The sequence below is a fragment of the Sinohyriopsis cumingii genome, chromosome 14 (assembly GCF_028554795.1).
Source record: "Sinohyriopsis cumingii isolate HCF-2022 chromosome 14, ASM2855479v2, whole genome shotgun sequence".
Taxonomy (NCBI): domain Eukaryota; kingdom Metazoa; phylum Mollusca; class Bivalvia; order Unionida; family Unionidae; genus Sinohyriopsis; species Sinohyriopsis cumingii.
This window is the reverse complement of record NC_142974.1, coordinates 30,205,428-30,217,573: the sequence shown is the minus strand read 5'-3', so window position 1 is coordinate 30,217,573 and position 12,146 is coordinate 30,205,428.

Sequence of the window (12,146 nt, the reverse complement as noted above, 5' to 3'; positions counted from 1 at the left end):
TAGCAAACGTCTATGACTGACAAGAGAACATTTCACATTAAATCATAGGATAGTCTATGACTGACAAGAGAACATTTCACATTCAACTATAGGAAAAGTCTATGACTGAGAAGAGAACATTTCACATTCAACTATGGGAAAGTATGACTGACAAGAGAACATTTCACATTCAACCATAGGAAAAGTCTATGACTGAAAAGAGAACATTTTACATTCAACTATAGGAAAAGTCTATGACTGACAAGAGAACATTTCACATTCAACAAAAGGAGAGGTCTATGACTGACAAGAGAACATTCCACGTTCAACTATAGCAAAGTATGACTGACAAGAGAACATTTCACATTCAACAATAGGAAAGGTCTATGACTGACAAGAGAACATTTCACATTCAAGCATAGGAAAGTACATGACTGACAAGAGAACATTTCACATTCAACAATAGCAAAATTCTATGACTGACAAGAGAACATTTGACATTCAACAATAGCAAACGTCTATGACTGACAAGAGAACATTTCGAATTAAATCATAGGAAAGTCTATGACTGACAAGAGAACATTTCACATTCAACTATAGGAAAAGTCTATGACTGACAAGAGAACATTTCACATTCAACTATAGGAAAGTATGACTGACAAGAGAACATTTCACATTCAACCATAGGAAAAGTCTATGACTGAAAAGAGAACATTTCACATTCAACTATAGGAAAAGTCTATGACTGACAAGAGAACATTTCACATTCAACAAAAGGAAAGGTCTATGACTGACAAGAGAACATTTCACATTCAACAATAGCAAAAGTCTATGACTGAGAAGAGAACATTTCACATTCACCTACAGGAAAAGTCTATGACTGACAAGAGAACATTTCACATTCAACAATAGGAAAAGTCTATGACTGACAAGAGAACATTTCACTTTCAACTATAGGAAAGTATGACTGACAAGAGAACATTTCACTTTCAACAAAAGGAAAGGTCTATGACTGGCAAGAGAACATTTCACATCCAACAATAGCAAAAGTCTATGACTGACAAGAGAACATTTCACATTCAACAATACCAAAAGTCTATGACTGACAAGCGAACATTTCACATCAAGAATAGGAAAGTCTATGACTGACGAGAGAACATTTCACATTCAACCAAAGGAAAGTACATGACTCACAAGAGATCATTTCACATTCAACAATAGGAAACGTCTACGACTGACAAGAGAACATTTCACATTCAACTATAGGAAAAGTCTATGACTGACAAGAGAACATTTCACATTCGACAATTGGAAAGGTCTGTGACGGACAAGAGAACATTTCACATAAAGCAATTGCAAAAGTCTATGACTGAGATGAGAACATTTCACATTCAACAATAGGAAAAATCTATGACTGACAAGAGAACATTTCACATTAAATCATAGGAAAGTCTACGACTCACAAGAGAACATTCCACATTCAACTATAGGAAAAGTCTATGACGGAGAAGAGAACATTTCACATTGAACTATAGGAAAGTATGACTGACAAGAGAACATTTCACATTCAACTATAGGAAAGTATGACTGAAAAGAGAACATTTCACATTCAACAATAGCAAAAGTCTATGACTGACAAGAGAACTTTTCACTGTCAAGCATAGGAAAGTACATGAATGACAAGAGATAATTTCACATTCAACAATAGGAAAAGTCTATGACTGACAAGAGAACATTTCACATTCAACTATAGGAAAAGTCTATGACTGACAAGAGAACATTTCACATTCAACAATTGGAAAGGTCTATGACTGACAAGAGAACATTTCACATTCAACAATAGCAAAATTCTATGACTGACAAGAGACCATTTCACATTAAATCATAGGAAACTCTATGACTGACAAGAGAACATTCGACATTCAACTATAGGAAAAGTCTATGACTGAGAAGAGAACATTTCACATTCAACTATAGGAAAGTATGACTGACAAGAGAACATTTCACATTAAATCTTAGAAATGTCTATGACTGACAAGAAAACATTTCACATTCAACTACAGGAAAAGTCTATCACTGACAAGAGAACATTTCACATTCAACTATAGGAAAGTATGACTGACAAGAGAACATTTCACTTTCAACTATAGGAAAGTATGTCTGACAAGAGAACATTTCACATTCAACAAAAGGAAAGGTCTATGACTGACAAGAGAACATTTCATATCCAACAATAGCAAAAGTCTATGACTGACAAGAGAACATTTCACATTCAACAATAGCAAAAGTCTATGACTGACAAGAGAACATTTCACATTAAATCATAGGAAACTCTATGACTGACAAGAGAACATTCGACATTCAACTATAGGAAAAGTGTATGACTGAGAAGAGAACATTTCACATTCAACTATAGGAAAGTATGACTGACAAGAGAACATTTCACATTAAATCTTAGAAATGTCTATGACTGACAAGAAAACATTTCACATTCAACTACAGGAAAAGTCTATCACTGACAAGAGAACATTTCACATTCAACTATAGGAAAGTATGACTGACAAGAGAACATTTCACATTCAACAATAGGGAAAGTCAATGAGTGACAACATAACATTTCACATTCAACTATAGGAAAGTATGACTGACAAGAGAACATTTCACATTGAACCATAGGAAAAGTCTATGACTGAAAAGAGAACATTTCACATTCAACTATAGGAAAAGTCTATGACTGACAAGAGAAGATTTCGCATTCAACAAAAGGAAAGGTCTATGACTGACAAGAGAACATTTCACATTCAACAATAGCAAAAGTCTATGACTGACAAGAGAACATTTCACATTCAACAATAGCAAAAATCTATGACTGACAAAGAGAACATTTCACATTAAATCATAGAAAAGTCTATGACTGACAAGAGAACATTTCACATTCAACTATAGGAAAAGTCTATGACTGACAAGAGAACATTTCACATTAAATCATAGGAAAGTCTATGACTGACAAGAGAACATTTCACATTCAACTATAGGAAAAGTCTATGACTGAGAAGAGAACATTTCACATTCAACTATAGGAAAGTATGATTGACAAGAGAACATTTCACATTAAATCTTAGAAATGTCTATGACTGACAAGAGAACATTTCACATTCAACTATAGGAAAGTATGACTGAAAAGAGAACATTTCACATTCAACAATAGCAAAAGTTTATGACTGACAAGAGAACTTTTCACTGTCAAGCATAGGAAAGTACATGAATGACAAGAGATAATTTCACATTCAACAATAGGAAAAGTCTATGACTGACAAGAGAACATTTCACATTCAACTATAGGAAAAGTCTATGACTGTCAAGAGAACATTTCACATTCAACAATTGGAAAGGTCTATGACTGACAAGAGAACATTTCACATTCAACAATAGCAAAAGTCTATGACTGACAAGAGAACATTTCACATTCAACAATAGCAAAAGTCTATGACTGTCAAGAGAACATTTCACATTAAATCATAGGAAAGTCTATGACTGACAAGAGAACATTTCACATTCAACTATAGGAAAAGTCTATGACTGACAAGAGAACATTTCACAGTCAACTATAGGAAAGTATGACTGACAAGAGAACATTTCACATTCAACCATAGGAAAAGTCTATGACTGAAAAGAGAACATTTTACATTCAACTATATGAAAAGTGTATGACTGACAAGAGAACATTTCACATTTAACAAAAGGAAAGATCTAGGACTGACAAGAGAACATTTCACATTCAACAATAGCAAAAGTCTATGACTGACAAGAGAACATTTCACATTAAATCATAGAAAAGTCTATGACTGACAAGAGAACATTTCACATTCAACAACAGGAAAAGTCAATGACTGACAAGAGAACATTTCACATTCAACAATAGGAAAAGTCAATGAGTGACAAGGTAACATTTCACATTCAACTGTAGGAAAGTATGACTGACAAGAGAACATTTCACATTCAACCATAGGAAAAGTCTATGACTGAAAAGAGAACATTTTACATTCAACTATAGGAAAAGTCTATGACTGACAAGAGAACATTTCGCATTCAACAAAAGGAAAGGTCTATGACTGACAAGAGAACATTTCACATTCAACAACAGCAAAAGTCTATGACTGACAAGAGAACATATCACATTCAACAATAGCAAGAGTCTATGACTGACAAGAGAACATTTCACATTAAATCATAGAAATGTCTATGACTGACAAGAGAACATTTCACATTCAACTATAGGAAAAGTCTATGACTGACAAGAGAACATTTCACATTCAAGCATAGGAAAGTACATGACTGACAAGAGATAATTTCACATTCAACAATAGGAAAAGTCTATGACTGACAAGAGAACATTTCACATTCAACAATAACAAAAGTCTATGACTGACAAGAGAACATTTCACATTCAACAATAGCAAACGTCTATGACTGACAAGAGAACATTTCACATTAGATCATAGGAAAGTCTATGACTGACAAGAGAACATTTCACATTCAACTATAGGAAAAGTCTATGACTGACAAGAGAACATTTCACATTGAACTATAGGAAAGTATGACTGACAAGAGAACATTTCACATTCAACCATAGGAAAAGTCTATGACTGAAAAGAGAACATTTTACATTCAACAATAGGAAAAGTCTATGACTGACAAGAGAACATTTCACATTCAACAAAAGGAAAGGTCCATGACTGACAAGAGAACATTTCACATTCAACAATAGCAAAAGTCTATGACTGAGAAGAGAACATTTCACATTCAACTACAGGAAAAGTCTATGACTGACAAGAGAACATTTCACATTCAACAATAGGAAAAGTCTATGACTGACAAGAGAACATTTCACTTTCAACTATAGGAAAGTATGACTGACAAGAGAACATTTCACATTCAACAAAAGGAAAGGTCTATGACTGACAAGAGAACATTTCACATCCAATAATAGCAAAAGTCTATGACTGACAAGAGAACATTTCACATTCAACAATAGCAAAAGTCTATGACTGACAAGAGAACATTTCACATCAAGAACAGGAAAGTCTATGACTTACGAGAGAACATTTCACATTCAAGCATGGGAAAGTACATGACTCACAAGAGATCATTTCACATTCAACAATAGGAAACGTCTACGACTGACAAGAGAACATTTCACATTCAACTATAGGAAAAGTCTATGACTGACAAGAGAACATTTCACATTCAACAATTGGAAAGGTCTATGACGGAGAAGAGAACATTTCACATTCAGCAATTGCAAAAGTCTATGACTGAGAAGAGAACATTTCACATTCAACGATAGCAAAAGTCTATATCTGACAAGAGAACATTTCACATTAAATCATAGGAAAGTCTACGACTCACAAGAGAACATTCCACATTCAACTATGGGAAAAGTCTGTGACTGAGAAGAGAACATTTCATATTGAACTATAGGAAAGTATGACTGACAAGAGAACATTTCACATTAAATCTTAGAAAAGTCTATGACTGACAAGAGAACATTTCACATTCAACTATAGGAAAGTATGACTGAAAAGAGAACATTTCACATTCAACAATAGCAAAAGTCTATGACTGACAAGAGAACTTTTCACTGTCAAGCATAGGAAAGCACATGAATGACAAGAGATAATTTCACATTCAACAATAGGAAAAGTCTATGACTGACAAGAGAACATTTCACATTCAACTATAGGAAAAGTCTATGACTGACAAGAGAACATTTCACATTCAACAATAGCAAAAGTCTATGACTGACAAGAGAACATTTCACATTCAACAATAGCAAAAGTCTATGACTGAAAAGAGAACATTTCACATTAAATCATAGGAAAGTCTATGACTGACAAGAGAACATTTCACATTCAACAATAGGAAAAGTCTATGACGGACAAGAGAACATTTCACTTTCAACTATAGGAAAGTATGACTGACAAGAGAACATTTCACATTCAACAAAAGGAAAGGTCTATGACTGACAAGAGAACATTTCACATCCAAAAATAGCAAAAGTCTATGACTGACAAGAGAACATTTCACATTCAACAATAGCAAAAGTCTATGACTGACAAGAGAACATTTCACATCAAGAATAGGAAAGTCTATGACTGACGAGAGAACATTTCACATTCAAGGATAGGAAAGTACATGACTCACAAGAGATCATTTCACATTCAACAATAGGAAACGTCTACGACTGACAAGAGAACATTTCACATTCTACAATTGGAAAGGTCTGTGACGGACAAGAGAACATTTCACATTCAATAATTGCAAAAGTCTATGACTGACAAGAGAACATTTCACATTCAACTATAGGAAAAGTCTATGACTGACAAGAGAACATTTCACATTCTACAATTAGAAAGGTCTGTGACGGACAAGAGAACATTTCACATTCAGCAATTGCAAAAGACTATGACTGACAAGAGAACATTTCACATTCAACAATAGGAAACGTCTATGACTGAGAAGAGAACATTTCACATTAAATCATAGGAAAGTCTATGACTGACAAGAGAACATTCCACATTCAACTATAGGAAAAGTCTATGACTGAGAAGAGAACATTTCACATTCAACTATAGGAAAGTATGACTGACAAGAGATCATTTCACATTAAATCTTCGAAATATCTATGACTGACAAGAAAACATTTCACATTCACCTACAGGAAAAGTCTATGACTGACAAGAGAACATTTCACATTCAAGTATAGGAAAGTATGACTGACAAGAGAACATTTCACATTCAAAAATAGGAAAAGTCAATGAGTGACAAGATAACATTTCACATTCAACTATAGGAAAGTATGACTGACAAGAGATCATTTCACATTCAACTATAGGAAAAGTCTATGACTGACAAGAGAACATTTCACATTCAAGCATAGGAAAGTACATGACTGACAAGAGATAATTTCACATTCAACAATAGGAAAAGTGTATGACTGACAAGAGAACATTTCACATTCAACAATAACAAAAGTCTATGACTGACAAGAGAACATTTTACATTCAACAATAGCAAACGTCTATGACTTACAAGAGAACATTTCACATTAAATCATAGGAAAGTCTATGACTGACAAGAGAACATTTCACATTCAACTATAGGAAAAGTCTATGACTGACAAGAGAACATTTCACATTCAACTATAGGAAAGTATGACTGATAAGAGCACATTTGACATTCAACCATAGGAAAAGTCTGTGACTGAAAAGAGAACATTTTACATTCAACTATAGGAAAAGTCTATGACTAACAAGAAAACATTTCACATTCAACAAAAGGAAAGGTCTTTGCTGACAAGAGAACATTCCACGTTCAACTATAGGAAAGTATGACTGACAAGAGAACATTTCACATTCAACAATAGGAAAGGTCTATGACGGACAAGAGAACATTTCACATTCAAGCATAGGAAAGTACATGACTGACAAGAGAACATTTCACATTCAACAATAGCAAAATTCTATGACAGACAAGAGAACATTTCACATTCAACAATAGCAAACGTCTATGACTGACAAGAGAACATTTCGAATTAAATCATAGGAAAGTCTATGACTGACAAGAGAACATTTCACATTCAACTATAGGAAAAGTCTGTGACTGACAAGAGAATATTTCACATTCAACTATAGGAAAGTATGACTGACAAGAGAACATTTCACATACAACCATAGGAAAAGTCTATGACTGAAAAGAGAACATTTTACATTCAACTATAGGAAAGGTCTATTACTGACAAGAGAACATTTCACATTCAACAATAGCTAAAGTCTATGACTGAGAATAGAACATTTCACATTCAACTACAGGAAAAGTCTATGACTGACAAGAGAACATTTCACATTCAACAATAGGAAAAGTCTATGACTGACAAGAGACCATTTCACTTTCAACTATAGGAAAGTATGACTGACAAGAGGACATTTCACATTCAAGAAAGCGAAATTTCGATGACTGACAAGAGAACATTTCACATCCAATAATAGCAAAAGTCTATGACTGACAAGAGAACATTTCACATTCAACAATAGCAAAAGTCTATGACTGACAAGAGAACATTTCACATCAAGAATAGGAAAGTCTACGACTGACGAGAGAACATTTCACATTCACGCATAGGAAAGTACATAACTCAAAAGAGATCATTTCACATTCAACAATAGGAAACGTCTACGACTGACAAGAGAACATTTCACATTCAACTATAGGAAAAGTCTATGACTGACAAGAGAACATTTCACATTCAACAATTGGAAAGGTCTGTGACGGAGAAGAGAACATTTCACATAAAGCAATTGCAAAAGTCTATGACTGAGAGGAGAACATTTCACATTCAACAATAGGAAAAGTCTATGACTGACAAGAGAACATTTCACATTAAATCATAGGAAAGTCTACGACTCACAAGAGAACATTCCACATTCAACTATAGGAAAAGTCTATGACGGAGAAGAGAACATTTCACATTGAACTATAGGAAAGTATGACTGACAAGAGAACATTTCACATTCAACTATAGGAAAGTATGACTGCAAAGAGAACATTTCACATTCAACAATAGCAAAAGTCTATGACTGACAAGAGAACTTTTCACTGTCAAGCATAGGAAAGTACATGAATGACAAGAGATAATTTCACATTCAACAATAGGAAAAGTCTATGACTGACAAGAGAACATTTCACATTCAACTATAGGAAAAGTCTATGACTGACAAGAGAACATTTCACATTCAACAATTGGAAAGGTCTATGACTGACAAGAGAACATTTCACATTCAAAAATAGCAAAATTCTATGACTGACAACAGAACATTTCACATTCAACAATAGCAAAAGTCTATGACTGACAAGAGAACATTTCTCATTAAATCATAGGAAAGTCTATGACTGACAAGAGCACATTTCACATTCAACAATAGGAAAAGTCTATGACGGAGAAGAGAACATTTCACTTTCAACTATAGGAAAGTATGTCTGACAAGAGAACATTTCACATTCAACAAAAGGAAAGGTCTATGACTGACAAGAGAACATTTCACATCCAATAATAGCAAAAGTCTATGACTGACAAGAGAACATTTCACATTCAACAATAGCAAAAGTCTATGACTGACAAGAGAACATTTCACATTAAATCATAGGAAACTCTATGACTGACAAGAGAACATTCCACATTCAACTATAGGAAAAGTCTATGACTGAGAAGAGAACATTTCACATTCAACTATAGGAAAGTATGACTGACAAGAGAACATTTCACATTAAATCTTAGAAATGTCTATGACTGACAAGAAAACATTTCACATTCAACTGCAGGAAAAGTCTATGACTGACAAGAGAATATTTCACATTCAACTATAGGAAAGTATGACTGACAAGAGAACATTTCACATTCAACAATAGGAAAAGTCAATGAGTGACAAGATAACATTTCACATTCAACTATAGGAAAGTATGACTGACAAGAGAACATTTCACATTGAACCATAGGAAAAGTCTACGACTGAAAAGAGAACATTTTACATTCAACTATAGGAAAAGTCTATGACTGACAAGAGAAGATTTCGCATTCAACAAAAGGAAAGGTCTATGACTGACAATAGAACAATTCACATTCAACAATAGCAAAAGTCTTTGACTGACAAGAGAACATTTCACATTCAACAATAGCAAAAGTCTATGACTGACAAGAGAACATTTCACATTAAATCATAGAAAAGTCTATGACTGACAAGAGAACATTTCACATTCAACTATAGGAAAAGTCTATGACTGACAAGAGAACATTTCACATTAAATCATAGGAAAGTCTATGACTGACAAGAGAACATTTCACATTCAACTATAGGAAAAGTCTATGACTGAGAAGAGAACATTTCACATTCAACTATAGGAAAGTATGATTGACAAGAGAACATTTCACATTAAATCATAGAAAAGTCCATGACTGACAAGAGAACATTTCACAATCAACTATAGGAAAATTCTATGACTGGCAAGAGAACATTTCACATTAAATCATAGGAAAGTCTATGACTGACAAGAGAACATTTCACATTCAACTATAGGAAAAGTCTATGACTGAGAAGAGAACATTTCACATTCAACTATAGGAAAGTATGACTGAAAAGAGAACATTTCACATTCAACAATAGCAAAAGTCTATGACTGACAAGAGAACTTTTCACTGTCAAGCATAGGAAAGTACATGAATGACACGAGATAATTTCACATTCAACAATAGGAAAAGTCTATGACTGACAAGAGAACATTTCACATTCAACTATAGGAAAAGTCTATGACTGTCAAGAGAACATTTCACATTCAACAATTGGAAAGGTCTATGACTGACAAGAGAACATTTCACATTCAACAATAGCAAAAGTCTATGACTGACAAGAGAACATTTCACATTCAACAATAGCAAAAGTCTATGACTGACAAGAGAACATTTCACATTAAATCATAGGAAAGTCTATGACTGAGAAGAGAACATTTCACATTCAACTATAGGAAAAGTCTATGACTGACAAGAGAACATTTCACATTCAACTATAGGAAAGTATAACTGACAAGAGAACATTTCACATTCAACCATAGGAAAAGTCTATGACTGAAAAGAGAACATTTTACGTTCAACTATATGAAACGTGTATGACTGACAAGAGAACATTTCACATTTAACAGAAGGAAAGATCTAGGACTGACAAGAGAACATTTCACATTCAACAATAGCAAAAGTCTATGACTGACAAGAGAACATTTCACATTCAACTATAGGAAAAGTCTATGACTGACAAGAGAACATTTCACATTCAACTATAGGAAAGTATTACTGACAAGAGCACATTTCACATTCAACCATAGGAAAAGTCTGTGACTGAAAAGAGAACATTTTACATTCAACTATAGGAAAAGTCTATGACTGACAAGAAAACATTTCACATTCAACAAAAGGAAAGGTCTATGACTGACAAGAGAACATTCCACGTTCAACTATAGGAAAGTATGACTGACAAGAGAACATTTCACATTCAACAATAGGAAAGGTCTATGACGGACAAGAGAACATTTCACATTCAAGCATAATAAAGTACATGACTGACAAGAGAACATTTCACATTCAACAATAGCAAAATTCTAAGACTGACAAGAGAACATTTCACATTCAACAATAGCAAACGTCTATGACTGACAAGAGAACATTTCGAATTAAATCATAGGAAAGTCTATGACTGACAAGAGAACATTTCACATTCAACTATAGGAAAAGTCTATGACTGACAAGAGAACATTTCACATTCGACTATAGGAAAGTATGACTGACAAGGGAACATTTCACATACAACCATAGGAAAAGTCTATCACTGAAAAGAGAATATTTTACATTCACCTATAGGAAAAGTCTATGACTGACAAGAGAACATTTCACATTCAACAAAAGGAAAGGTCTATGACTGACAAGAGAACATTTCACATTCAACAATAGCAAAAGTCTATGACTGAGAATGGAACATTTCACATTGAACTACAGGAAAAGTCTATGACTGACAAGAGAATATTTCACATTCAACAATAGGAAAAGTCAATGACTGACAAGAGAACATTTCACTTTCAACTATAGGAAAGTATGACTGACAAGAGGACATTTCACATTCAACAAAACGAAATTTCTATGACTGACAAGAGAACATTTCACATCCAATAATAGCAAAAGTCTATGACTGACAAGAGAACATTTCACATTCAACAATAGCAAAAGTCTATGACTGACAAGAGAACATTTCACATCAAGAATAGGAAAGTCTATGACTGACGAGAGAACATTTCACATTCACGCATAGGAAAGTACATGACTCAAAAGAGATCATTTCACATTCAACAATAGGAAACGTCTACGACTGACAAGAGAACATTTCACATTCAACTATAGGAAAAGTCTATGACTGACAAGAGAACATTTCACATTCAACAATTGGAAAGGTCTGTGACTGACAAGAGAACATTTCACATAAAGCAATTGCAAAAGTCTATGACTGAGATGAGAACATTTCACATTCAACAATAGGAAAAGTCTATGACTGACAAGAGAACATTTCACATTA